General features: G+C 41.3%; 1 long non-coding RNA gene across 1 annotated transcript in view; it reads right to left on the minus strand.

The window, feature by feature from the left end:
• Positions 1–14,143, minus strand: part of LOC127526829 (uncharacterized) — a 38,846-nt gene extending 24,703 nt beyond the window's left edge. Inside the window, exon 1 of the long non-coding RNA XR_007934266.1 lies at positions 13,988–14,143. This is a non-coding gene — a long non-coding RNA (uncharacterized LOC127526829). The remainder of the gene's footprint in view (positions 1–13,987) is intronic.
• Positions 14,144–26,107: the final 11,964 nt, after the last annotated feature.

Consider the following 26,107-nt stretch of genomic DNA (forward strand, 5'->3'; position numbering starts at 1 on the left):
TTGTCCCATGATTATGTTATTACAGTCCCATTTTATTGGCCAGCCCAGGCTGAGAGAGAGCCAGCCTTTAGCTCATAACTCACAGAGGACTGAAAAACAAAAAAAAAAAACCAGTTCTTTATTATTCACCGTATTCAGCACTTCTTTGAAATGCCTGTAGGTATGTGTTTAAGTGCTATATGGCTTATTATATTTGGTACTACAGCATCCTTTTAATCATCCATCCTTTAATTTTCTGACCCCACTCAATCCCATTCTAGAGTCACCCTGAACTCAAATTTATCCCAGCAGTGCTTGATGTAAGGCAGAGAGCACCTTCAGATGGGGTGACCATCCAGTGCACGCTGGAGCAGTGTAAGTCTTTAGCATATGGTGTAAGAAAACACAGAGACACTCATAAAGGGTTTGGGGCGCCCGGAGGCAAACCCTGTATATTATAAAGAACGCAAAAAAAAAAAAGTGTGGTAAGCGCTATAGTGAGACTGGTCGCATTGAATCGGTCAAGATGGTTTCTGGGAGGAAGAGACGGATGCAGATGGGTTAACCCCAGAAGTGACGTCATAGATGGTGGTACGTCAATCTTTCTTTCTGCAGAGGGGAAAGAAGAACACATACTATTATTGTTTAGTGTCCTCGAGTGGTCCGGGGTAATATTGTCATCATCTAAGCCCATAAGTTGTTCCCCAAGCATACACGTGTGACAATGAGTGACAAAAACATACCATCAGGTGAAACACATATATGAAAAATTGGAGATCATACAAATTCCACACAGATAGTGACTGGTTTAGAATTTACGCCAGGAGCTGTGAGGCAGCATCACAACCCATCAAACTACCGATAATCATATGAATAAGCTTAAAGAGCTTTGGAAAAAGAGGCATATTTTTCACATTGTACTAAAAATTCTCCATTGCAGTATTATTATATAGTTTAGAAATATTTCATAAATGCCTTATCCACATTACTAACCGAGAATGCTAAACCGGATGGACGCAGGGACATCCGGCCATGGGCCGTAGCCACAAAAAGACGTACTGCGCAGGCGCCCCAAGAAATGAGGCACCGCGAGAGGCGGCCGCGACCACAGAAAAGCCGCGACCACAGAAAAAAGGAGTGAGCACAGAAAAAAAGGAGTCAAACGCAGGCGACGCACACAGCGCCGCACGAAAGCCATTGCACACGAAACTAGCACACAAAAAAAAAGAAGCCGCTCGCGCCCCACAAATCCCACACCCACCTCCAAGCCCCCCCCCCCCCTCCACCCTACAAGCAATGGACGGGACACACACAAAGAGGACGATTCAACAAGCCCCTGGTACACAAAAAAAAAGAACCCGCAACCCCCCCGACAAGCAACGGACGGGACACACACAAAGAGGAGGATTGAACAAGCCCCTGGCACACAAAAAGAAAGAAGACGCTCGCGCCCCACCAATCCCACCACACACTCCAAGCAACATCCCCCCCCCCCCCCCCCCACCGACGCCGGCAAAGCACACAGCGCCGCACGAATCCCATTGCACACGAAACGGGACGCGCACAAAGAGGAGGATTCAACAAGCTCCTACCACACCAAAAAAAAGAAGCTGTGACCGCCACACCAAGCCCATTAGAGACGAAACGGGACAGACTACGGACATGGCACACGAAACGTTCACAACAACGACGATTCAGACCCACAAACACACTAACATCAATAAGAAGTGACACCCAAAGCCCCATTTCTAAAGGAACCGTCCGCAGACTTGCGCCACTTAGCTGACAACGCGTTCAATAATGAGTCCACTATTCAGGAAAATTCATTGGGATTAATGAATGTCATTTGCAATCATTGTCATTCACTTAACTTCCCTGAAGAAACAACTGGCAATACAAGTAATGAATTTACACGTTGTTGTCAAAAGGGTCAGATTAGACTGCCTCCTTTACATTCATATCCTGAATATCTACAGAAGCTTCTAACTAACGATGTACCTGAAAGTAAAAACTTTATGAACTGCATTAGATCCTACAATACTTCATTTGCTTTTGCATCTACCGGAGTAAATATCAGGCCACCAAAAGGCAATGGCCCATACTGCTTTCGCATATGTGCACAAATACTGCATCGCATTGGAACAGTGCACCCTGAAACAAATCAACAACGCAAATATGCACAAATCTACACACAAAGCCCCATTTCTAAATGAACCGTCCGTATTAAACATACGTCATCTCAACACGTTCACACTATGCAGCATAGGTGGATCTCATTACAATAAGGCACTATTAACCGTTCAACCGCAGAAAAGGCTCCATATTAACAGTGAGTGCGATCCTCCTTATTGCTTATCCATATTTATCACACTCAACAACAAACAAGTCATAAATTCACGATCACGGGTACAAAACGATACGGCTCGGATAACGAGACCAAACACAATTCACACTATGCAGCATAGGTGGATCTCATTACAATGAGGCACTATTAACCGTTCAACCGCAGAAAAGGCTCCATATTAACAGTGAGTGCAATCCTCCTTATTACTTATCCATATTTCTAACGCTGAAGAACAAACAATTCATGAATTCACGATCACGGGTACAAACCGATACGGCTCGAGTAACGGGACCAAACACACGAACCCGCATGAAAAAAAACAATACACGTCGGCTCCAACGCGCTTCTGAAACTCTGGAAGAAAAAATGTCTCGGCTCCAAAAACGCAAAGCTCAACTAACACAGTTACAGAAATGAACCCAAATGGACAGACACACTGAACGTGGACGCATGCAGCGCGCGTCTCACAGTACTGCATCGAAACAGGCACGGCTTCAAAACGAAACACCTCCCGTCTCAGACATACAGAAACGTCAGCGAGGGGACAAAATAAATAAACGCGGACGTCTACACCGCCCATCTCAAATGCCGGAAAACAAGCAGGCAAGCCTCCAAAAAGAGAAAGCTCAACTGACCAACATACAAAAACGGGCAAGGCTCAATACAAACAATGCACGCCGTAAACTACAACGGGCTTCTCACACCTCACAGGCAAATCGATTACAGCTCCAAAACAACACGTCCCAAATACTGGACATACAACGACGCGCCTCTCAAACGGCACAAGCAAAACATACACGTCACGGACATCAACGACAGACACCTGCTAAACGATTGCGCCAGTTAGCTGACAACGCGTTCAATAATGAGTCCACTATTCAGGAAAATTCATTGGGATTAATGAATGTAATTTGCAATCATTGTCATTCACTTAACTTCCCTGAAGAAACAACTGGCAATACAAGTAATGAATTTACACGTTGTTATCAAAACGGTCAAATTAGACTGCCTCCTTTACATTCATATCCTGAATATCTACAGAAGCTTCTAACTAACGATGTACCTGAAAGTGAAATCTTTATGAACTGCATTAGATCCTACAAATCGATATCCACTATGAACATTAACAGTGGCACTGCACATGACATCCGTCTTGCAAAACTGTTAATTATGGATGAATGTACAATGGCATCCACTCACTTACTCAACACCATTCATAAACTTCTACAAACGTTTATGAATAATAATCTTCCCTTTGGAGGAAAGGTTCTTTTATTACGAGGAGATTTTAGACAGTGCTTAGCTATTGTTCCACATTCCATGCGCTCAGCTATTGTTCAGTGCAACTTAAAATACGCAGACAATTGGCATTGCTTTCAAAAGATACAGTTAGTACAAAACATGCGATGTCCACATCCAGATCATAACAATTGGTTATTACAACTGGGAGATGGTACACTCACCAATACAGATAGACTTCACCCAGATATTATTACAATTCCTCAAGCCTTTATCTGCGCCGACTTAGTTACAGACAGATTTGGAACAGCAATCTCATTAGACCAAATGCCCCTTTTAACACAACGCACTATATTATGTTCAAAAAATATTAATGTGGAAAACATAAATACCCAAGTCATTGCATTACTTCCTGGAGAGACACAACTCTTTCTAAGCTCTGACAAACTTGACTCTGATCACGACAATAACCATCTTCATTGACCTTACAAGTTCTGACCTGGAATTACCTTTTACACTTAAACGGCGTGTACAAAGAAATTTTCCAATAAATCTTTACACTGTGCCACACACTTTATTGTTTGCTTTCTATCTGCATCATCTACACCTTCACACTATTCTATATCTCATTCATACATCACGCTCTTTCTCATTCCCAACACCAGGGGTTGGCAAGTGAAGCGAGCAGGGGGCGGAGCCCCCTAGTTAAAACATATTTCCTAAACCTTAGATACATTATATTCTTTCTTTTTTTATTTTCTACAATTTGACACCCGTCCACTGCAGCATGAATATAATTCTCCCGTCCATTGATTTTCAGATCTGTGTGTAGACAGGGAGGTGTTGTTGAATATTTATAGCACGGTGTGTAATAATTTATAAGACCCATACACTTGTGTTCATTCTCTTAGTTGTTTTTCCCAGTCACAAGCTGCAAGTGCACTTTACAAAGCTGTTGAAATCGTGTTCGACTCAAACATAAACTCTGTCAATCAATCAATGTTTATTTTCTTTTATGTTGTATTGTGGCACACATTTCTTTAGGGGAATACGTGGAGACATTAGCACAATGTGCAGATTATGCACAGATAGTGCCCAGGTGCAGGATTTAAACCCAGGAGGTTGCATCTGTGAGGCAGCAGTGCCAACCACAGTATCCTTCTTTGGTTATGTTGCCCTTTACTCCATTTGATAAAACACCTTAGGAAATATTCTTTCTGATCAAACTTTTAAATATTGTTGCAAGTATATGGTCTTTGAGCCACTAAAATTGGTGGATCTTTTGTCTTCCTTTCTAAGCTCTTCATTGCCTGCCTTCTTTTAAATGCAATGGCCAGTTTTCTTCTTCTTAGAGCCCTGAATAAGCACATCATTGTAGAGAGTTTGGAGGCACAACATGGCAATATGGGCATTGTTCTCATTAATATTATTATAATATTATTATTATTATTAATAAGTGACACTGGAGATACTATTGTCTTGTTGCTTTTAGATCTAACTGCAGTATTTGATACAGCTGATCATGACGTCCTTATCGCCCATCTTGAGCAGTTTGTGGTCAAAGGTATTGCTTTGAAATGAAATGGCACACATTTTTCAGATAAGCCTGGGCAATTTCTCCTCTTCCTTGGCTCCTTTCACCTGTGGAGTCCCTCAGGGATTCATCCTTGGGCCTATTTTTCTTTACTATTTTATGTTGCCTTTAGGATTCACTTTAAAAAAAACATAATATTTGTTTTCATTACTACACAAATTCTCTTAAACCTTTATTGGAATGTGTGAAAACATTAAATATGGATTCTAGAAAGTTGATTCAGTTCATCTGGACATAGTTCTTTTCCAGGGAGATACGTTGCATCACTCATCCAAGTGACTTCCTCAGTCTCAGTTGACAGCAACCTTATAAACAGTACCTTTGTATACTGACCAAAACTAGCACCATTGACTTACAATGGGCCGTGTGATCAATGATATGCAAATTGTCCATTGATCAATGTCCATGATTACCATTCACAGTGAGTTGGGAAATGGCTGCAATCACAGCATTGTTATATGGTGAAATATGTACCCTTAGCCCCCCTCCTCAGTTCAGAGATGGTTGAGATGCTCAGGAGGTACCACAATTCACTGACCACATCAACTCGGTGGACAAACGCATCCAGTTCACCAGGGAGGACATGAAATGTGACAGGCTAGCTTTCTTAGACTGTGAAATTGCCATCAGCAATGGGGGACATTTGAAAGTTGATGTGTACCGTAAACCAATGCATACAGATCAGTATTTATGGTTTGACTCTCACCATCCACTAGAGCACAAAATAGGTGTCATCAGGACTCTACAACACAGAGCAAACACCATACCCACAGACACATCAGCCAGGGAAGCAGAAGAACATCATATCAAAAAGGCTCTGAGAAAATGTAGTTATCCCAGCTGGACTTTTGTAAAAGCAGGGAAGACAACTAAAGAATGCTCTAAGTAATCCAGAGCTACCTCGTCAGGCCAGGACTCCACAGTCTATTTACATCTACAGGACAGTGGTCACTCTTTCAGTGATGAAGATGTGCACATCCTGGACAGGGAGGAACGCTAGTTTGAGCAAGGAGTCAAGGAGACCATTTATGTGAAAAAGGAACAACCATCTCTGAACCGAGAAGGGGGCCTAAGGGTACATCTTTCACCATCTTACAATGCTGTGATTGCAGCCATTCCCCAACTCTTTGTGAATGGTACCCATGGCCATTGATCAATGGACAATTTGCATATCATTGATCAGACGGCCCATTGTAAGTCAATGGTGGTAGTTTCGGTCATTATGCAAAGGTACTGTTTATAAGGTTGGAGAAACCTGCAGTCAACCGAGACTGAGGAAGTCACTTGGATGAGTGATGTAACGTATCTCCCTGGAAAAGAACTATGTCCAGATGAACTGAATCAACTTTCTAGAATTTCCTTACCTGGATTATTGAGCATGCATCGAGTCATTAAATATGGATGTCACTATGGATGTTCCTTAGTCTGAATGAGAAAAAAACAGAGATTGTGTGTTTTGGACCTTCTGATCTTACCTGTGCTCCTGCAAGTAATTTTGGCCCTCTGAAAAACTAATGTGAACCTTTTGCAAAAAATCTTGGTGCAATTTTTGATAATGCCCTCAAGTTTGACAAACAAATGAACTCCATTGTTAAAGCCTGTTTCTATCAGCTCAAGGTATTAGCTACGGTCAAGTCTTTTTTTTCTGCAAATAATTTTCGAAAACTAATTCATGCTTTTGTCTCTTCTCAACATGACTATTGCAACTCACTATACACTGGAATTAATCAGTCATTCCTTGTTCGTCTTCAGCTCATCCAGAACATTGCGGCTAGGCTCATTACAGGCACAGGAAAACAGAACCACATCACACCAGTCTTAACTTCTCTTCACTGGCTTCCTGTTCCCTGCAGGATTGCACTTAAAAATGTATTGTTTGTTTTTAAGTCTCCAAATGGTTTAGCCCCCTCTTATCTTACTGAACTTTTACACTCTTACTCTCACTCGTGATCACTTAGGTCCCCTGACCAGAAGCTATTGGTTGTGCCAAGTTCTAGACTTAAGCTTAGAGGGGACTGTGTCTTTACAGTAGCTGATATTAAGCTCTGGAATGGTCTACCCTTTTATATTAGGTCAGAACCAACTTTGTACACTTTTAAATCCAGTCTAAAAACCTTTTACTTTAGCTTTTTAAACTTGCATTACTTTATTTATACATGTTGGTGTATTTATGGAAACTGTACAGCACTTACGTCAACTGCTGTTGTTTTAAATGCGCTCTATAAATAAGATTGACTTGACTTAACAGCAGAAGTTATAAGTGGAGAGCTTTCAATCTCACAAGCTTTGTTTTCCTATATGCTTTGGAGAATGGGTAAATTATCAAGGCCAGAGATTTACCCAAGGCATACTGGTTACCAGTTTCAGCTAAAGTAACACCACTTAGCATAATTAACTGCACTTTCAACTTTCAGATCTCCAATTGTGTATTCAAATGTAATGTTTTACTTCCCACATGCAACACCCTACACTTGCTTACTTTAAAGTTCACCTACCATAAATCTGCCCAAGTTTGTATTCTGCCAACTTCTCTCTTTAAAGATTCTGGTGATTCCACAAAATATCTGCAATTCCACCTGATTTGGTATCATCTGTAGACTTAATCAGATTTTTATTTATATTTATATTGGTATAATTTATATTAATTAAAATAATAATGGCACCAATCCTTGTGGGACACCACTATTAACATCAAATTATATATGGTTCATTTCTGGTCCCTGCGTTTGAGCCAGTTTTGCACTCATCTAAACCATATCCCTTGTATTCTCATTTATTTTAGTTTGATGCCAAGCCTCTCAAATGCTACCTTAATAAAAGCCTTCTGAAAGTAAAGGTAAATAATATATGCACCTCTCAGATCATATACTTTTTTATGCTTTCCAGAATACTGAAGGCATGTTGACTGGTCACTAATGCAACTGTTCTTTCCTTAATAATTGACCCCCTAATTTAACCATAGCGCATGTTAAACTCTCTGGCCTGCAGTTACTTTGGTCAGACCTATCATTCTTTTTAATAACAGGATCAAGTTTCCTGGCTTACGTAGGAATTTTCATAGTGTTAAGATATTTTCAAAAAATATGTGCCAGTGGTTTATATTTGCACTCACTAACCTCTTTAAGAACTTCATGACCGATGGTATCTGATCCCAGTGACGTGTTTGATCTCATCATTTAATACAAGCAGCTCTTCTCTCTCTCTACAATTTCCAGATCATACAGCAGGGAGGCAGACAGCCCTGAATCTGGCTTTGCTGCATTACATAAAGAAAAGGTGACATTTCTTATTGAGCTCATTGTTACACATAAAGACAATTGACAAGGCAATGAATAGGCATCTAAGATTTTGTGGGATGCTGTGGGGCATCTTCTCGTGATTGATACCTACTCACATCAAGGCAGAGAAAGCAGTTTATTTACAAGATGTTTGGTGTGCTCATAAATTCTCATTTTGCCAGTTCCCCACATAGACACTCATCTTTTTTGTTCCTTGAAGATTTTGCTTTGCTTTGATGAAGGAAGGTCATAAGTATGTAGGACAGATTTCACATCGTAGACCAGTCGGTCCTGGAGGGCCACAGTGGCTGCAGATTTTTGTTCCAACTCAGTTTCTTAATGAGAAGTCAAGTATTGCTGATGAAGCTCTTATCGATCAAGTGACATTTTGATACTTCATTTTAGTGGTCTCGCTTGTTAAGGTTCTCCACCCTTAATTGCTTATTTCAGTTTTAAGCAACTGCATTCACCATTTTTAATGGCTGCATATTAACAATAAGATGCAAATGACAAAGGAGCCAGCAGTTCTCTGTCTAGCTTGTTTCTATTCACATTTGTGTGTGTTCATCATGCACTGTTTAGTTTAATAAAACAGCTTAAGGAAAAAATGTGACAGACTGAAAATTATCCGCTTTAGACTTCAAATCATTTGGACGATATCCTTGAAAAGGAAAAAATCTGAGATATAAGAACCTAACATTGCAGACTAACAAGCTGTAAAGTTAAATAAGGTCTGAGACTGGCAAGGATTGATTTCAAATTAAGAAATTGGCTTGAAACGAAAAGCTGCAGCCACTGCAGCCCTCCAGGACCGACACTGCCCACCCCTGTATAGACCTTTGCCTGACATGAAAGTCTACTTTGCTATGACAATGAAAAGATGGCAATACCAACTTCATTCTACATTGGGGTCCACAAGCTTGTGTTTGATGGCACAGTGGCAGCTGATTTTTGTTCTATTCAGTCCCTTACTTAGAAGTCAATTATTATTCAAGCAAAATTTTTGTGCTTCATTTTAATTAAGTCGCTTATTAAAATTCCCAACCTTTAATTGCTTCTTTTAGTCTTACACAGCTGCACTCTTTTAATTGCTTCTCAGTTTCTTAATGAGCTGACAATTAAAAATAAGATGCAGATGACAAAGGAGCCAGCCTCTCACTATCGAATCTGGCATTATTTTCACCTCTGTATATTTTTATCATGAAATATCTGTTTTGATAAAATATCTCGAAAGACATGGATGAGAAAAAATAAGGACTGAATATTACTAACCTTCTCGAGTCCACAGATTCTTTGAACAGTATCCTCAGAAGGCAAAAAAACTTTCAACATAAGAATAAAAGCACTAACAACAGAATAAAATGAAATTCGTTACTTATTTACAAAAACGTGCTTCTTGCTGTGGCTTTCCAGGGCTGAATTTTAGAACCACTGTCCTATACCCATTTAAAATATGCTTCATCACAAGGCTCTTTGCAAGGAAAATAAGATTACAATACAGCAAACTATAAAAAGGAAAAAATAAACCTCACAAGTACAATAAGAAAGCTACATGCGATATGCTGCGTTGACAGACACCAGAAGCACCATGGGAGTCTTTCTTCCTCATTATGTTTTCCCGTTTCTGTGTGGGGTCGATGTGCTTGACCAACCTTCTCCAAACAGCTCAGTCCTGCGCCTCCTCCCCAGACCTTTTCCTTTAGATCTTCTTTTACTTCATCCATCCACCTCTTCTTTGACCTTCTCACTTTCTCTTCTCCTGCTTTTCCATTCCCATCACTCTTTTACCCACATATTAATTGTCTCTCCAAATCAGATGTCCATAGAACCTTAACTTACTTTCCTGTAATTTTTTAGATATCTCTCCCACTTTTGTTATACCTCTGACAGGAGTACCATGGGACAGCATGATGTAATGATGAAAGAAATTGAAACAGGAAATTTTTAAAGACAGTGACGCTACAGTAGAGTAAGACATGGTGGAGCCAGGTCAGGTCAGGTCAGTTTGGGGAGCATGCACTAGTACAGCATGTTGCCGCACCTTCCACATGATGAAACAGCTCAGGATCCTGGTTGGCAACACCCCAGGCAGACACACGGTCCAGTCCCAGCATCCAAAAATGACCATCTATCTGCAGCAGCCAGGTGTTATGTTGGCATCCCCTTGGCCTGGTCCAGCCCCTTGGGTCCTCAACAATGAGGATCCTATGAGCCAGGTCACCCTTGGGGAATTGCGCTGTAGTGTTGTAACTGACGCTCCCTCACAATGCAGGCAATGTGCCTCATTCGGGACTCCATGAGCAACCGCTCATTCGACACAAAGTCAAACCAACAGTACCCAAGGATTCTCTGAAGAGACACAGTACCAAAGGAGTCCAGTCTTTGTCTCAGGTCACTGGATAGCGTCCATGACTCACAACCATATAGCAAGACATGAAGCACCAGGACTTTTGCATAGATATTGGGAGCACCACACACCCCCTTCCAGCGACCTCATGCCCCCCATGCTCTTTCAGTCCATTTCCTGACTTTATAGGAATGCCAGACACATGAATGTTGCTGCTGAGGTAAGCAAACTTCTCAATGCGGTCAACACCATCTCCACAGACAGACAGCAGTGTGTCTGCAATGGATCATTGATATGTAAATAACTTTTAAATAACTAATTTCTTGTGTGTGTCTCAGTCTTTCCATCTCAGAGCTTGTTACAGTATTATGCTCGATATTGTTGCAAAGTGGCAACAATTCCATATGGCTTAGCAAAATATCCTAACTTATTATGTTTTCCTTTTTCTTTTTTGAATATTATTATTATCCCACAAGAGTTAACAAGATTTATAGTAATTTACAGATTAAAGCGTGCTGATTGCTGATGCCAAAACATTTGCAGAAAGAAGGAAAAAAGCAGTTAGCATAAATATTGAAAACATCCAAACTCTGAAGCGGAACATTAAAACGAAAACCAGAAAACTCTGAAATAAATGACATAGAAAAAAATTGATGTTTAAATTTTTAAATGTGCTACACAAATTAAATGGCAGCTCTGTTTTGCTAAATGATTTTTTTGTAAATAGAACTGTGTTGGAACAGCAGATTTGATAGGATGTGATTCACATTGCTAGAATTACACTTTTTGACACGTGTACACTCATTCACTTGGCACAGAATTAAACAATGTGAACCCAGCAATTCAAAATATAAAAGTTGAAAGCTAATTAGACAAGCAGTTACGGGTAGTGAAAATGCTGAAGGTTAAAGGTTTGTAGGACAGGTACAACTGCTGACATGTGCAGCAGGCAGAACCACATGAGAGCCGTCTTTGTTGACTCATGACTATGGCACAGTGTTATTACTGGTGTGATCTGCCTCAAAAGCTAAACTTGTAAAAGCCGCAGTCAGCTGATAGAGTGCTGCTCACTGCACTTTAAGCAGATCTGCACTTTAGCTTTGTTGTACAGATGTTTACTCATATGATATCATTTTTGGATCCAAACTGTTTCCAGATTGTGCTGCAATGCTTCTTTAATGCTTCAATGGAAGTGTGTAACCCCTATTATGAAACAGATGTGAAATACAGCATGTCAGATTAGAAGAGTGTGATCTGCACCTGAATAATCTGTGTATTCATTTCAGATGACTTTATGTTGGCAAGCTAAAGGCCAGGAATGGATTATGGACTGTGCACTGAGGCAAGCGTTCCAAAACATTTGACTTCTAGGAACCTCAGGAACCCTGACACCTAGGGCCATCTACTGTTAACATACAATTTAAAAACTGTAGATATAAAGACTAAATATATGCCAGTCACTGTACAATGTGCAATATCTGAAGAAATTGCATCTGTCCCTTGGTCCTTCAACCCTATGTAGTATGTTCTGAACACCAGAACTCACAGTGCAGTATAAAACCAACAATCTACACAATAATAATAATAATCTCTCTATTATATAAAAAAATCTTGTGACGAGACGTGATCTTTTGCAGAGAGATCTTTTGAAGAGAGACACTTTCACTTCCTGCGAAATGGACAAGTCACGTCATAGTTACATCCTTTGGAAGCAAATCCCGTGATACACATGCAAAGCAGGTTAGAGATAATGGAAGTAGCAAAATGTATCACCATTTAACAGGGGTTTCGAAGGAGCGGCTGCATCTCCATGGGATGCATTCAGCCCCCCTCTTCACAACGGTGCGTAGCGCTGGCGGTGGTGGTGGGGAGGGTATGCGAGCGAAGTTCAGATCACACAGCATGGCAACAGCAGCAAGCCAGCAGCTGATCGAGCATTGTATCACCGTTTAAGAGGGGTTTCGGAGGAGTGGCTGCATCTCCATGGGGTGCATTCAGCCCCCCTCTTCACAGTGGCGCCTAGCGCTGGTGGTGGGGGGGGACGGGTATGCGAGCGAAGTTCAGATCACACAGCATGGCAACAGCAGCTGATCGAGCATTGTATCACCGTTTAAGAGGGGTTTCAGAGGAGCAGCCGCGTCTCCTTGGGGTGCGTTAAGTACCAAACTTCAGAATGGCATGTAGCGCTGGCATGGGGGGAGGGGTAGACGAGCAAAGTGCAGATCATGCGGCACAGCAGCAGCAAGAAGCCAGCGGCTGATTGAGCAAAGAGGAGGTAAAAAAAATATATATTTGTTTCCCATTGTATCAGCGTTTAAGAGGGGTTTCGGAGGAGCAGCCGCGTCTCCTTGACGTGCGTTCAGCCCCACACTTCACAACGGCATGTAGCTCTGGCTCTTGGTGAGCAAAGCGAGCAGGGGGCAAAGCCCCCTAGTAATAATAATTATAATAAACTGTATTTATATAGCACTGTCGATATATGAATTGCAGCTCAAAGTGCTTTACAAATTAAATAAGAAATCATCCACAAAATATAAACTTAAATCAAAACCCAAAATCAACAATGAAAAGGAACAATAGAACAATAAAATAAAAAGAAAGAAAAAGATACATTGAAAATGCCAAAATAAAATAATATATATCTTTAATAGCACAGTGGCGCAGTGGGTACCGCTGCTCCCTCGCAGTTGGCAGACCTGGGGACCTGGGTTCGCTTCCCGGGTCCTCCCTGCGTGGGTTTCCTCCGGGCGCTCCGGTTTCCTCCCACAGTCCAAAGACATGCAGGTTAGGTGCATTGGCGATTCTAAATTGGCCTTAGTGTGTGCTTGGTGTGTGGGTGTGTTTGTGTATATCCTGCGGTGGGTTGGCACCCTGCTCGGGATTGGTTCCTGCCTTGTGCCCTGTGTTGGCTGGGATTGGCTCCAGCAGACCCCCGTGACCCTGTGTTCGGATTCAGCGGGTTGGAAAATGGATGGATGGATGGATATCTTTAATAATATTTTAAAACTAGTAATCGATTCAACTTCTCCAATTTCATCTGGTAGTGTGTTCCATAACTTGGGGCAGAATAACCAAAAGCTGACTATCCACTGTGTTGTTGCTTAATCATCTTCTTCTTTCGGCTGCTCCTATTAGGGGTTACAACAGTGGATCAACTTCTTCCATATCTTTCTGTCCTCTGCATCTTGCTCTGTTACTCCCATCACCTGCATGTCCTCTCTCACCACATCCATAAACCTTCGCTTAGGCCTTCCTCTTTTCCTCTTCCCTGGCAGCTCTATCCTTAGCATCCTTCTCCCAATATACCCAGCATCTTTCCTCTGCACATGTCCAAACCAACGCAATCTCACCTCTCTGACTTTGTCTCCCAACCATCGAACTTGAGCTGGTCTAATGTACTCATTTCTAATCCTATCCATCCTCGTCACACCCAGTGCAAATCTTAGTATCTTTAACTCTGCTATCTCCAGCTCTGTCTCCTCCTTTCTGGTCAGTGCCACCGTCTCCAACCCATATAACATAGCTGGTCTCACTACCATCGTGTAGACCTTCCCTTTCACTCTTGCTGATACCCGTCTGTCACAAACCACTCCTGACACTCTTCTCCACCCATTCCACCCTGCCTACACTCTCTTTTTCACCTCTCTTCCACAATCCCCATTACTCTTTACTGTTGATCCCAAGTATTTAAACTCATCCACCTTCGCCAACTCTACTCCCTGCATCTTCACCATTTCACTGACCTCATTCTCATTTACACACATGTATTCTGTCTTGTTCCTACTGACCTTCATTCCTCTCCTCTTTAGAGTATATCTCCACCTCTCCAGGGTCTCCTCAACTAGAGAATCCATTCCCGGATGGGTTTATCCATTCCCAGGAATTCGGGAATCCCGGACTCTTGGGGATGACACAGTGCATGGGCATCTCACATGTGAACGGTTTTAGAATGACCGATAACTTATTTTTAATAAAACTACTGCAATATGTTGACACAAATAAAAGACTAACTTTATCTACAAGCAGTTCATGCTGTCATATAAGTACATGTATCTTTAGTTGTGGTAATAAGAGCATAGAAAGCATAATGTCCTCACAGGTGGCGCAGTGGTAGTGCTGCTGCTTTGCAGTAAGGAGACTGTGGAAGATTGTGGGTTCAGTTCCTGGTTCCTCCCTGTGCGGATAGAGCTTTGAGTACTAAGAAAAGCGCTATATAAATATAATAAATTATTATTATTATTAACATATCCAGCGTGCAGTCGTCCAGGCAAGAGCACACCTTCGTGCAGAAGTACGCCAGCCGCTAAGAAAGCACGCTCTGCCTCCACTGAAGTAGATGGCACAGTCATCAGATACTGATACACTTGTTCTAAACAACGCCCGCACTTGCCATTGCTCTGAAACACCGCCATTTCAGCTTTTACTGATGCAACCAGTTTCTTGTCATCATTCTGTGATGGCAAGTTTCTTGGTACAGATAATGCGGATGCAACAGACTGTTCTGTTCTGCTGTTCAAAGCTGTTGTCTGATGAAGTGCAAGCTGCAGCAATTGCGCCACCTTAATTATTTTCAACTATAACTCTGTTATTTCTTGATCGATTTTTACACTTTTACACGCTATATATGTGAGCTTGGCCGTTCCCGTTTTCCAGGGAATTACAGCAGTTTCATGGATTCCCTATCCCTATTCTCTATCCTCAACCTGCTCCCTACTATCGCTACAGATCACAATGTCATCAGCAAACATTATAGTCCACAGGGACTCCTGTCCAATCTTGTCTGTCAGCCTGTCCATCACTATTGCAAATAAGAAAGGGTTCAGAGCCGATCCCTGATGTAATCCTACCTCCAACTTGAATGCATCCGTCACTCCTACCGCAGACCTCACCACTGTCACACTTCCCTCATACATATCCTGTACAACTCTTACGTACTTCTCTGCCACTCCCTACTTCCTCATACAATACCACAACTCCTCTCGAGGCACCCTGTCATATGTTTTCTCCAGGTTCACAAAGACGCAATTCAACTCCTTCTGGCCTTCTCTAAACTTCTCCATCAACATCCTCAGAGCAAACATTGCATCTGTGGTGCTCTTTCTTGGCATGAAACCATACTGCTGCTCACTAATCATCACCTCACTTCTTAACCTAGCTTCCATTACTCTTATCCATAACTTCATGCTGTGGCTCATCAATTTTATCCCCCTGTAGTTACTACAGTCCTGCACATCCCCCTTATTCTTAAATATCAGCACCAATACACTTCTTCTCCACTCCTCAGGCATCCTTTCACTTTCCAAGATTCCATTAAACAATCTGGCTAAAAACTCCACTGCCATCTCTCCTAAACACCTCCATGCTTCCACAGGTATGTCATCTGGACCAACGGCCTTTCCATTTTTCATCCTCTTCATAACTGTCCTTACTTACTCCTTGCTAATCCATTGGACTTTCTGATTCACTATCTCCATGTCATCCAACCTCTTCTCTCTCTCATTCTCTTCATTCATCAGCCTCTCAAAGTACTCTTTCCATCTGCTCAACACACTCTCCTCACTTGTGAGTACATTTCCATCTTTATCCTTTATTACCCTAACCTGCTGCACATCTTTCCCAGCTCAGTCCCTCTGTCTAGCCAATTGGTACAGGTCCTTTTCTCCCTCCTTAGTGTCCAACCTCTCATACAACTTATCATACGCCTTTTCTTTTGTCTTCGCCACCTCTCTCTTCACCTTGTGCCTTATCTCTTTGTACTCTTGTCTACTTTCTGCATCTCTCTGGCTATCCCACTTCTTCTTTGCCATCCTCTTCCTCTGTATACTCTCCTGTATTTCCTCATTCCACCACCAGGTTTCCTTTTCCTTCTTCCTCTTTCCAGATGTCACACCAAGCACCCTTCTTGCTGTCACCCTTACTACATCTGCTGTAGTTTCCCAGCTGTCTGGTAATTCTTCACTGCCACCCAGTGCCTGTCTCACCTCCTCCCTTTACTCAACCTTGCAGTCTTCCTTTTTCAGCTTCCACCATTTGATCCTTGGCTCTGCCCTCACTCTCTTCCTCTTCTTGATCTCCAATGTCATCCTACAGACCACCATCCTATGCTGCTTAACTACACTTTTCCCTGCCACCACTTTGCAGTATTCAGTCTCCTTCAGATTGACTCTTCTGCATAGGATGTAATCCACCTGTATGCGTCTTCCTCTACTCTTGTACGTAACCCTATGTTCCTCCCTCTTCTTAAAATATGTATTCACCACAGCCATGTCCATCCTTTTGGCAAAATTCACTATCCTCTGACCTTCTTCATTCCTCTCCTTGACACCATACCTACCCATCATCTCCTCGTCTCCATTGTTCCCTTCACCAACATGCCCATTGAAATCTGCTCCAATCACCACTTTCTGTCCCTTGGTTACACTGTTCATCACTTCATCCAACTCACTCCAAAAATCTTATTTCTCACCCATTGCACACCCAACTTGCATATGCACTAACAACATTCATCATCACACCTCCAATTTCCAGGTTCATAATCATCACTCTGCCTCACACTCTTTTAAACTCCAAAACACTCTTGACATACTGTTTCTTCAGAATAACTCCATTTCTCCTCCCATCCATGCCATGATAGAACAATTTAAATCCACCTCCAATCCACCTGGCCTTACTCCCCTTCCATTTAGTCTCTTGCACGCACAATATACAGTATCAACCTTCCTTCTCTCCATCATATCTGCTAACTTTCTCCCCTTACCAGTCATACTGCCAACATTCAAAGTTCCTACCCTCAGTTCCACTCTCTTTATTTTTCTCCTCTCCTCCTGCCTCCAGACATGTCTCCCCCCTCTTCTTCTCCTTCTTCTTCTTCTTCACCTGTTGGCTAACAGTACTGGTGGCGGTCATTGTTAACCCGGGGCTCAACCGATCCGGTATGGAAATTTGTATTGTTGTCCGCATATTGATTTGGCAAAATTTTACCCCGGATACCCTTCCTGACGTAACCCTCCCCATTTTTCTGGGCTTGGGACCAGCACAAAGAAACACACTGGTTTGTGCATCCCCTGTGGCTGGGTTACTATTTTGTTGCTTAATGCTGTGTATATAATGAATTTTAGAATTATCATATCTCAGGTTTCCTGTGGGAGTGTAAAAAGACAGGGGCTCTGTAATGTATGATGGTGCCAGGCATTAAGTGCTTTAAGAAGTAAGTAAAAGTTTAAAATCAGTTTTCTAAAAGACACCGGCAGCCAATGGAGATTCCACAAAATTGGTGTAACGTGACCTCTTTTCTCTGTTCTTGACCGTGTCCTGACTGCTGTATTTTGAATAATCTGCTGTTTATTATTGTTTTTTTTGTTAAGCCAGCAAAAATGGAGTCCTGTTCAGGGTTGCAGAGGGTGCTGGTGCCTATCCCAGCTGGCATGGGGGGGAAGCAAGAACAAAACTTTGGACAGGCTACCAGTCCATTGCAGGGGTAACACACACCCAAACCACACATTAAGGCCAATTTAGTATTGTGAATCCACCTAACCTGCATGTCTATGGACTGTGAGAGAAAACTGGAGCACCAGGAGGAAACCCACACAGACATGGGGAGAGCATGCAAAATCCAAGTAGGAATGATCCTTGGTCTCCTTACTGTGAGGCAGCAGCACTACCACTGCACCACCCCATATTGTAAATATAAATCACAGTCCAGGTAAACCCCAAGATTTCTATCTTCATGTTTAGTCTGGGTTGCTAAATTACTAAGCCCAAACTTCACTTTCTCCCTCATTGCCTGAGGATCAATAACAATCAGTTCAGTTTTTACATCAATGACCTTCAGAAAATTATTGCACATTCATTCATTTACAGCAGCTAAGCATTGGGGCAAATTATCCATTACACGCAGAACCACAGTATCTCCAGATACATACAGTTGAGTATCATCTGCATAACAATGAAAATCAACAGAGTAATTCCTGAACATATTACCAAAAGGAACTATATAAAGAGAAAAGAGCAGTAGACAGTTGATGCTGCCTTGTGCTACTCCATACTCAGTTGATAAAGATAAAGATAAAATTTCACCGTTTAACCCGAAAACCTCTTCTTGTTATGTGACAGTGACAGAAAATCCAACTGTTTCTAAATGATGGTGCAAGATTTTATGATCAATGGTACTGAAAGCTATGCATATATCTAGATGGATCAGAATGGAAATCTGTCTCAAAATCTGTGTTAAGCCTGAGGTCATTAACTACATTTAATAAATCTCTCTCAGTACTATGATGTGCTCTAAAACCTGAGTGAAAATTATAAAGGATGTTGTTATTATTCAGAAATTCAGTAATTTGAAGATAGGCAACTTTCTCTTGAATCTTGTCCATAGGAGGAAGATTTGAAATAGGCATGCAATTATTCAGAATGGTGCTATCCAAAGGAGTTTTTCTGAGAAGTGATCTACCAACAGCATGCTTTTGTGTATGCCAAAAACTGACCAATCAGATTGATTGGAAGGACTGGACACATAGACCTCAGTGTTTTATTATATAGTAGATACTGTGTGTGTGTTGGCATAAGTGACCTTAGTGAAATATATGCAGAAGAATCACAATACTGTCTGTTGTGGACTGATACATACTCCATCTGCAGACATGACATGCTGTGGCCTTTTCTCAGAAGGAAGGCACTTGTTATGTTGAGTGTCCCATGCTGGGGTTTATTTTTTTTGTTTCTAATTTTTTCTGAGCTTTAATGTTTCAGACAAAATTTGGTTAATTGGTCTATTTGTTGTAATTACCATTTATGTTTAGTTGTTCTGGTGCTTTCTTTGAGCTTTAAAAATGAGTTCTGGTGTTTTCTAGCCCAGAAAATTATTTCTGATGTCTGTTTTCATTTGGACACTTAATTTAAAAGTTTATCATTTTGAAATGTTAATTTCAATGTTATTTTGTTTTTTTCCAATGGGTATTGCATTTTGAAGACATTGCACTCTTGTTACCATGGTAACATATCCCACAATGCACCAGGACAGTGTGATGATGTCATCATTGGCGCAACTACATAAATGACACCATTTGAAGCTCTAGTTTATTAATTTATTTGCAAACTACTTTCTTTCTTTTGTGAATTTTTAAGATAAGACGTTAGCTGTTTACTTTGACCTTTTGGTTTAGTGTTTCTGATGTTGTCTCTTGATATCTGATTTTGACCTTAACTGTGTTATTTTTGATCTTGTCTTTTCTCCTGGCCCGTCCACATAAAAATGTTTCTGCTTTTATTTCTAGTTCAGTATGCTATTGTTGTTCATTTTAGCTTTAGTAGGTCTCTTTGTCTTCTGTTAATTATGTTAATTGTTTTTAATGCTGGAGGGTGGAGGCCTCTTAATTACATTACCAGCCCAAGGTGCTACAGTTTGTCTTTTTTTAAGCATCTGGTAATTATTGTAATAATAATAGTCATTTAGTCTTTGTTTCACTGGAGCAGTATTGTCTTACGTTTAGGTGTCAAAGCTATGCTTTTCTCCCATCCTTTTTGTTAGTTCTACTTTATTAAGTTTTTTAAGTTTTAATTTGAACTCTTCTGGTTTCAGGAATTCTGTACTCTGGAGTTTTGGATTTTGAGTTTTGAATTGAAGACTTTGTCAAAGTTACTATTTTTTTTTCTTTAGCATTTTTGAAACTAGTGTTTTTGTTTTTTCTTTTGAATTTATTTTTTTTAATTGTCTTGAATTTATATTTGGATTTTGCTTTTGTTTTCTTTGTTTTTTTTAGCTAAATAATTAAAAGGCACATTAGTATGGCGTGAGTTTTAGTTTCCTCACTCCTTATGGTGGCTTGGTGAATTTTTCCAGTTGACCAAAAGGGATGGTAGACCACCAAGGTTATCTCAGTTACTTCCCCTTGTAGAAATATGAACCATTGCCAATGGCTAAAAGCTGAGTTATTAAAGAACAAAGTAAAAGATGAGGCCCCTCAAGGAAAAATATTTTAATAAAACTCAAAAGAAATCAGCACACATGCAAAACAAGAAATGAGGCGATGCCCGTTAGGGTGTGTAAGCAGATTTTCCTATTTTTCAGTGTCATTAGGAAAGAAAAAAGCTGCACTAAGTTTGATTTGCATATTTTTATGGTTAATATTAAATACCCCAAAGGCCTGTTATCACTGTTGTGCTCACATAACAGGCAGGTGCGGAGCGTCTCTGTTTAGCCGTATTTACTTCTCAGGCAGCCGGGTTTCCCCTGTTCACTGACGTTATCATCCCCCTGGGTATTTTGTCTCTTAGGTTTTGTGGTTTCCTTTGGTAAATAATTTGCAGAAGTCATACCTACTAATGAGAAGGTGTTAGTTTATCTTTTAGTCTTTCAGTGGAAATGACCTTAGTAGATGTGCTTAAAAGAGATCACAGTAGCAGCTGCCTGACCTCATGCTGCCTTCTATTGTCTAAGTGGTCTTTTAACCTTCTCCCAGCCATCTGTAGCCTCAGTCATATTCTATAAAGTGGGTCAGACATCTATCTTACTAAACCACAGTTAATATATGCACAGTGGACGCACCGAGGCGCATGCGCACTGCGGCCTTGGCGCCCACCCCAGAGTCCAGAGTCAAACGCATGAATGCACGCTGCGGCCTTGGCGCCCGCCCCAGAGTCCAGAGTCAAACGCAGCGGCTTCCCAGAGTCAGTAGGTGGCGCCGAAATAACACAACGTGCTGCATCGTGGCGCCCGCCCCACAGTCAAATGCAGCAGCTTCCCAAAACGCGGCGGCTTCCCAGAGTCAGTAGGTGGCGCCCAGACAACACAACCTGTACAGTCATGGATACAAACAATGAACGAAGGCGCCCACACAAAGAAACCGCTTTAGTTCAAATAGGGTTATTGAATTAAATGGAAACTTTACCATGCCTACGACCTGTGAACTACACCTGAGGTAAAGCGTGCACGCCAGGTTGTACAGCCGCCCGGACGCGACCGCCCACACCACCCCATATACCCTCCATGATATTTCATCATGCAGCGGCTTCCCACCGAGGCGCATATTGCGCCGTGGCGCACGCCCCAGAGTCAAACGCAGCGGCTTCCCAGAGTCAGTAGGTGGCGCCCAAACAACACAACCTGTTCACTACACTTGCTCTAATCCACTGTGCCAGTAATATAGATCACAGAACGGTCACAGACTTAAACCCAGCAGCTTCCCCGACTCAGTGTCTGGCACATGAACACCACAACCTGTAAACTACACTTGCTGTGCTCCACTCTGCCAGCAGTCGGTGTCAGCAAAGGCAACAGAATCACATCTCCACAAAACGAAACCTCTTTAGTACAGATATGCTTATTGAATTAAATGACATTTCCCCAGACGCACCTATCCTCCATGATATGTCATCCATCCAAATATCGGACGGAACAGAAACTGATTGCCATTTTTGGATTTTCGATTCGCTAGCGAATCGCGGGCTTACTTGTTTTATTCTGTTCCAAGGCTGCTTCACACTTTTTAGCTTCCCTGACTATAATGATTCTGGGGCATTCAGGTCAGTAAACACAGGTTTTTGACCCTGCCAACAATATTTTCCATCTGCTCTGACATTACTACATGGGCCATCTCTGCCAATGCACAGTACCCTCCTTGCCGCCTATGTCAGATGTTCCTTTCCTAGTCCTTTGGAACACTAGATACAAGTTTGCTGCTGCCACCAGACCCCATTTTACCTTGGTTAACCCTATGTGAGGTTTTTCTAAGTTTAAATATTATATGTCTCTATATTAAAGCAGTTTCTGTGTGCCTCCAGTACGAACCCTTGCCAGTTGGTGTTGGGGATGTCTGCATGCACCAGTGCCTATGTGCTGATTGGTTGTGTCAGATTTGATCTCTAAGTACAGTAAATGGCAGTAATTTATCATGTCCTATAAGTCATGCTTAATTGTTTATTAAGTAGGCCCAGTATAAGGGAGTATGCACAGGGAAGGCACTCTGCTGCAGGGGATAGTGCTGCCACATTATCGATCCAGTCTTTGTTTTGAATCCAACCCCTGCACCTTGTCATTTTGGAATGTGCATGTTCTCTCTGTATCTACAAGGGTTTTCCTCTAACATCCTCAAAACCATTAGGTAAAGTGTCAGTTCTAAAATGTCCTGTATGTGTTTATGAGTAGGAGAAAGCTTTAGACAGGATAGATCCTGACCCTTAAGACCTTCAACTGGGTGAACTGGGTTTAAGACTGTTATGTTATATTGTATCAAACTGGGATAATGCACATCGGGGGTTCCTTGTGGTGCATAATTTTTTTATTTAAAAACAGTTGTGGTTCAGGATTTGTAGATATGGGTGCACACCGGTGGAAACCCTTGTGGCCGCAAGGTGTTCAGTGAGGAAAATGGCTGACTGCTAGTTCACATGGAAGTTCAATCAGCACAGCCTTTCCTTATTGACAGTGCCAGTGCTAGGTTATTTTGTGCCCTAGGCCAAGCTTATTAGTGCCCCAACCAACTGTTGGTAGCTAACCTGTGCAGCTGGGTTTTCCCCTTTATGATCTTTGCCCTTGGTGAATAGCTAATTTGACTTAATGGTGGTGCCAGCCCCGCTCATTAATGCTCTTTAGTCTTGTGCAAGCACCTACGGTGCTGGGCTGGCCAATCTGATGAAAGGACACTTCTATCCAATAATTCCAGTGCTCCTTAATCAGAGATGACTTTTCCATAAGCAGACAAACGTCTTGGCAGTAGAGCAGTGGCACCAATGTGAGTAGCTAGAAGAGAAACAGTATAGGCAAGCATTAGTAACAGTTTATAAATATCTTATTACTTATATTTTAGTACTAATGACTAATCACAGAGATGCAGTGTGAACAGCAAATCGGCAGCTCTACTCAGGGTATGCTAAACTGAAGTAGTGAGTCTTCAGCCTGGATTTGAAAGCCGAGACTAAAGGGGCACCTCTTAGTAGCCAGACCATTCCACAGCTTCAGGGCCCTGTAACTAAAAGCTCAACTTCCCCAATCATTGGAATTATTAGCAGACCAGCATCTTGAGATCTCAAGGTGCACTCTGGTTTGTAAGTAATGATGAGTTCAGATAAGTAAGCAGGACCTTGGCCATTTAAAGCTTTATATGTTAAAAGAAGGATTTTGAAAGAGGCAGTGTAAGGATTTAAGAACTGGAGTTCTTTGTTCATATTTTCTTGTTCTTGTAACAATTCTTGCAGCAGCATTTTAAATTAACTGAAACTACTACAAAGAACAATTTCAAGAGCCAGTGAACACCACATTGCAGTAGTCGATCCTACTAGAAATAAATGCATGAATTAATTTCCCAGTATCCTGCGTATTTAGAAAACAACTTAATTTTCCAACATTTTTAAGATGGAAAAAACATGCTTTGGACAGTTTGGTATTGTGCGTTTTAAATGATATGCTAGTGTCAAAAATAACGCCTAGATTGTGGGCTGATTCAGTAAAACTAATGGTGATTCCAACAGAACTAAATAATGACAAAATATTGCTTTGATTAGCATCATTCCCTCCAATAATTAACATCTCTATTTTTATCTGTGTTTAAAGACAAGTATCTCTTATCCAGCCACTCTTTTAACTATTGATGTCCTGGAAAATGGATGATGCCAAGGCTCCGGGAACCCAGGGCATCATACAAACACAAGTACTTCAATACATGTCAGCAACAGAAATGAGAGTCATCCAATCTTTTTTAATGGTATGTACAGGAGGGTTCCTCCCACCATCAGGGGACTAGTAAATACTGCAGCTACCATTTAGATTTACTGTGCGAAAATAAGTAAATCAAGATATGCTTAATGAATCATCATAGTGACTACAAAGAACAACTAGCCCAAACTAAGCAGAGCCTGGTGGAGGCCTTATTTAGGTTAAGGCAGAATCACTTGTTGGCAAGCTAGTCTGTCATGAAATGTTTAGGTTCAAAAATCCACTAAGGTTTATGTTTATGAACTTGCCTGAAAGCAATAAGACCAGAATTACCACATATTTATCTGTATGACTAGGGTGAGCCTACACAAGGAGAACTATAAACAAAAGTTGCCAACTCACAACTTCATAGTAAAACAGGACAAAAAGTAAGATTACTGCAGACAAGAATTCTGGTAGCATAAGTGCTTACTCAGAGCCGTCAACAAAGAAACACGGGAACCAGTGGTATAATAATCAAAGTACTTCAATCATGTTTATGGGTACTTTGTTAGGCCCAAGGTCAATGTATTCCTTAATTCAGGAAATGGCCTAGGTGAGACCTGAACCTGGACAGGACAATGCAAGAATCATAGAGTTAGAGTGAAAATGTGAAGAAAGAGTGAGAATGTGTATTCATACAAAGAACAAGTTGGAAAGCCTTCCTTAATAGATGTTATACAGTATACACATCAAAAGCATTCTTCATTTTATAAATGTTTTGTTCTGTCATCTTTGAGAACACCACAATAAAGTCAATGTCACATTATACAACTTCTAGCCAGTGGATATGTCAGATTTGCCAACCACAGTTGCTGATCTCTTCTCTGGACTGTGTCAGTTTAAATGACAAAAAAGTCACTGGCCATGTCAAAGTTAGTGATCACGTGCTCACCTTCCAGCACAGTTGAGCTCGCCACTTCTTCTGACAGTGTGCTGCCTGACGAACACCATGCTGTACAACAACAACATTTATTTATAAAGCACCTTTTCATACAAATGATGTAGCTCAAAGTGCTTTACATGATGAAGAAAGAAAAAGGAAAAATATAAAAATAAGATTAGGCAATACTAAATAACAAAGAATAAAGTAAGGTCCGATGGCTGAGAGGACAGAAAAACAAAAAAAAAAAACTCCAGAGGACTGGAGAAAAAAATAAAACAAAATCTGCAGGGGTTCTGAGGTGACAAGACCACTCAGCCTCTGCTGGGCATTCTACCTGACATAAATGACCTAAATCAGTTCTCATGGCTTACAGGCTTCACGTGGAATAATTAAATGATGATGGTCATGTGGAGATCTGGTCTTCAATCCACAAATGTAGGGTCTGCACGGTGCTTTGATCAGGTGGTGGTGGCGCAGATCAAACCGGAAAAAGAACAGCAGAGAAACTAGGAGTTAGTACGGATTGCGGAGCCATGATAAAAACGATAATTCAATGCATATACAGAATATCAGGGTTACACTAAAATGAAGCTATGAGAAAGTCATGTTAAAGTAATGTGTTTTCAGCAGTGTTTTAAAGTGCTCCACTGTATTAGCCTGGTGAATTTCTATTGGTAAGTTATTCCAGATTTTAGGGACATAACAGCAGAAGGCCGCCTCACCACTTCTTTTAAGTTTAGCTCTTGGAAT

The sequence above is a fragment of the Erpetoichthys calabaricus genome, chromosome 2 (assembly GCF_900747795.2).
Source record: "Erpetoichthys calabaricus chromosome 2, fErpCal1.3, whole genome shotgun sequence".
NCBI lineage: Eukaryota > Metazoa > Chordata > Cladistia > Polypteriformes > Polypteridae > Erpetoichthys > Erpetoichthys calabaricus.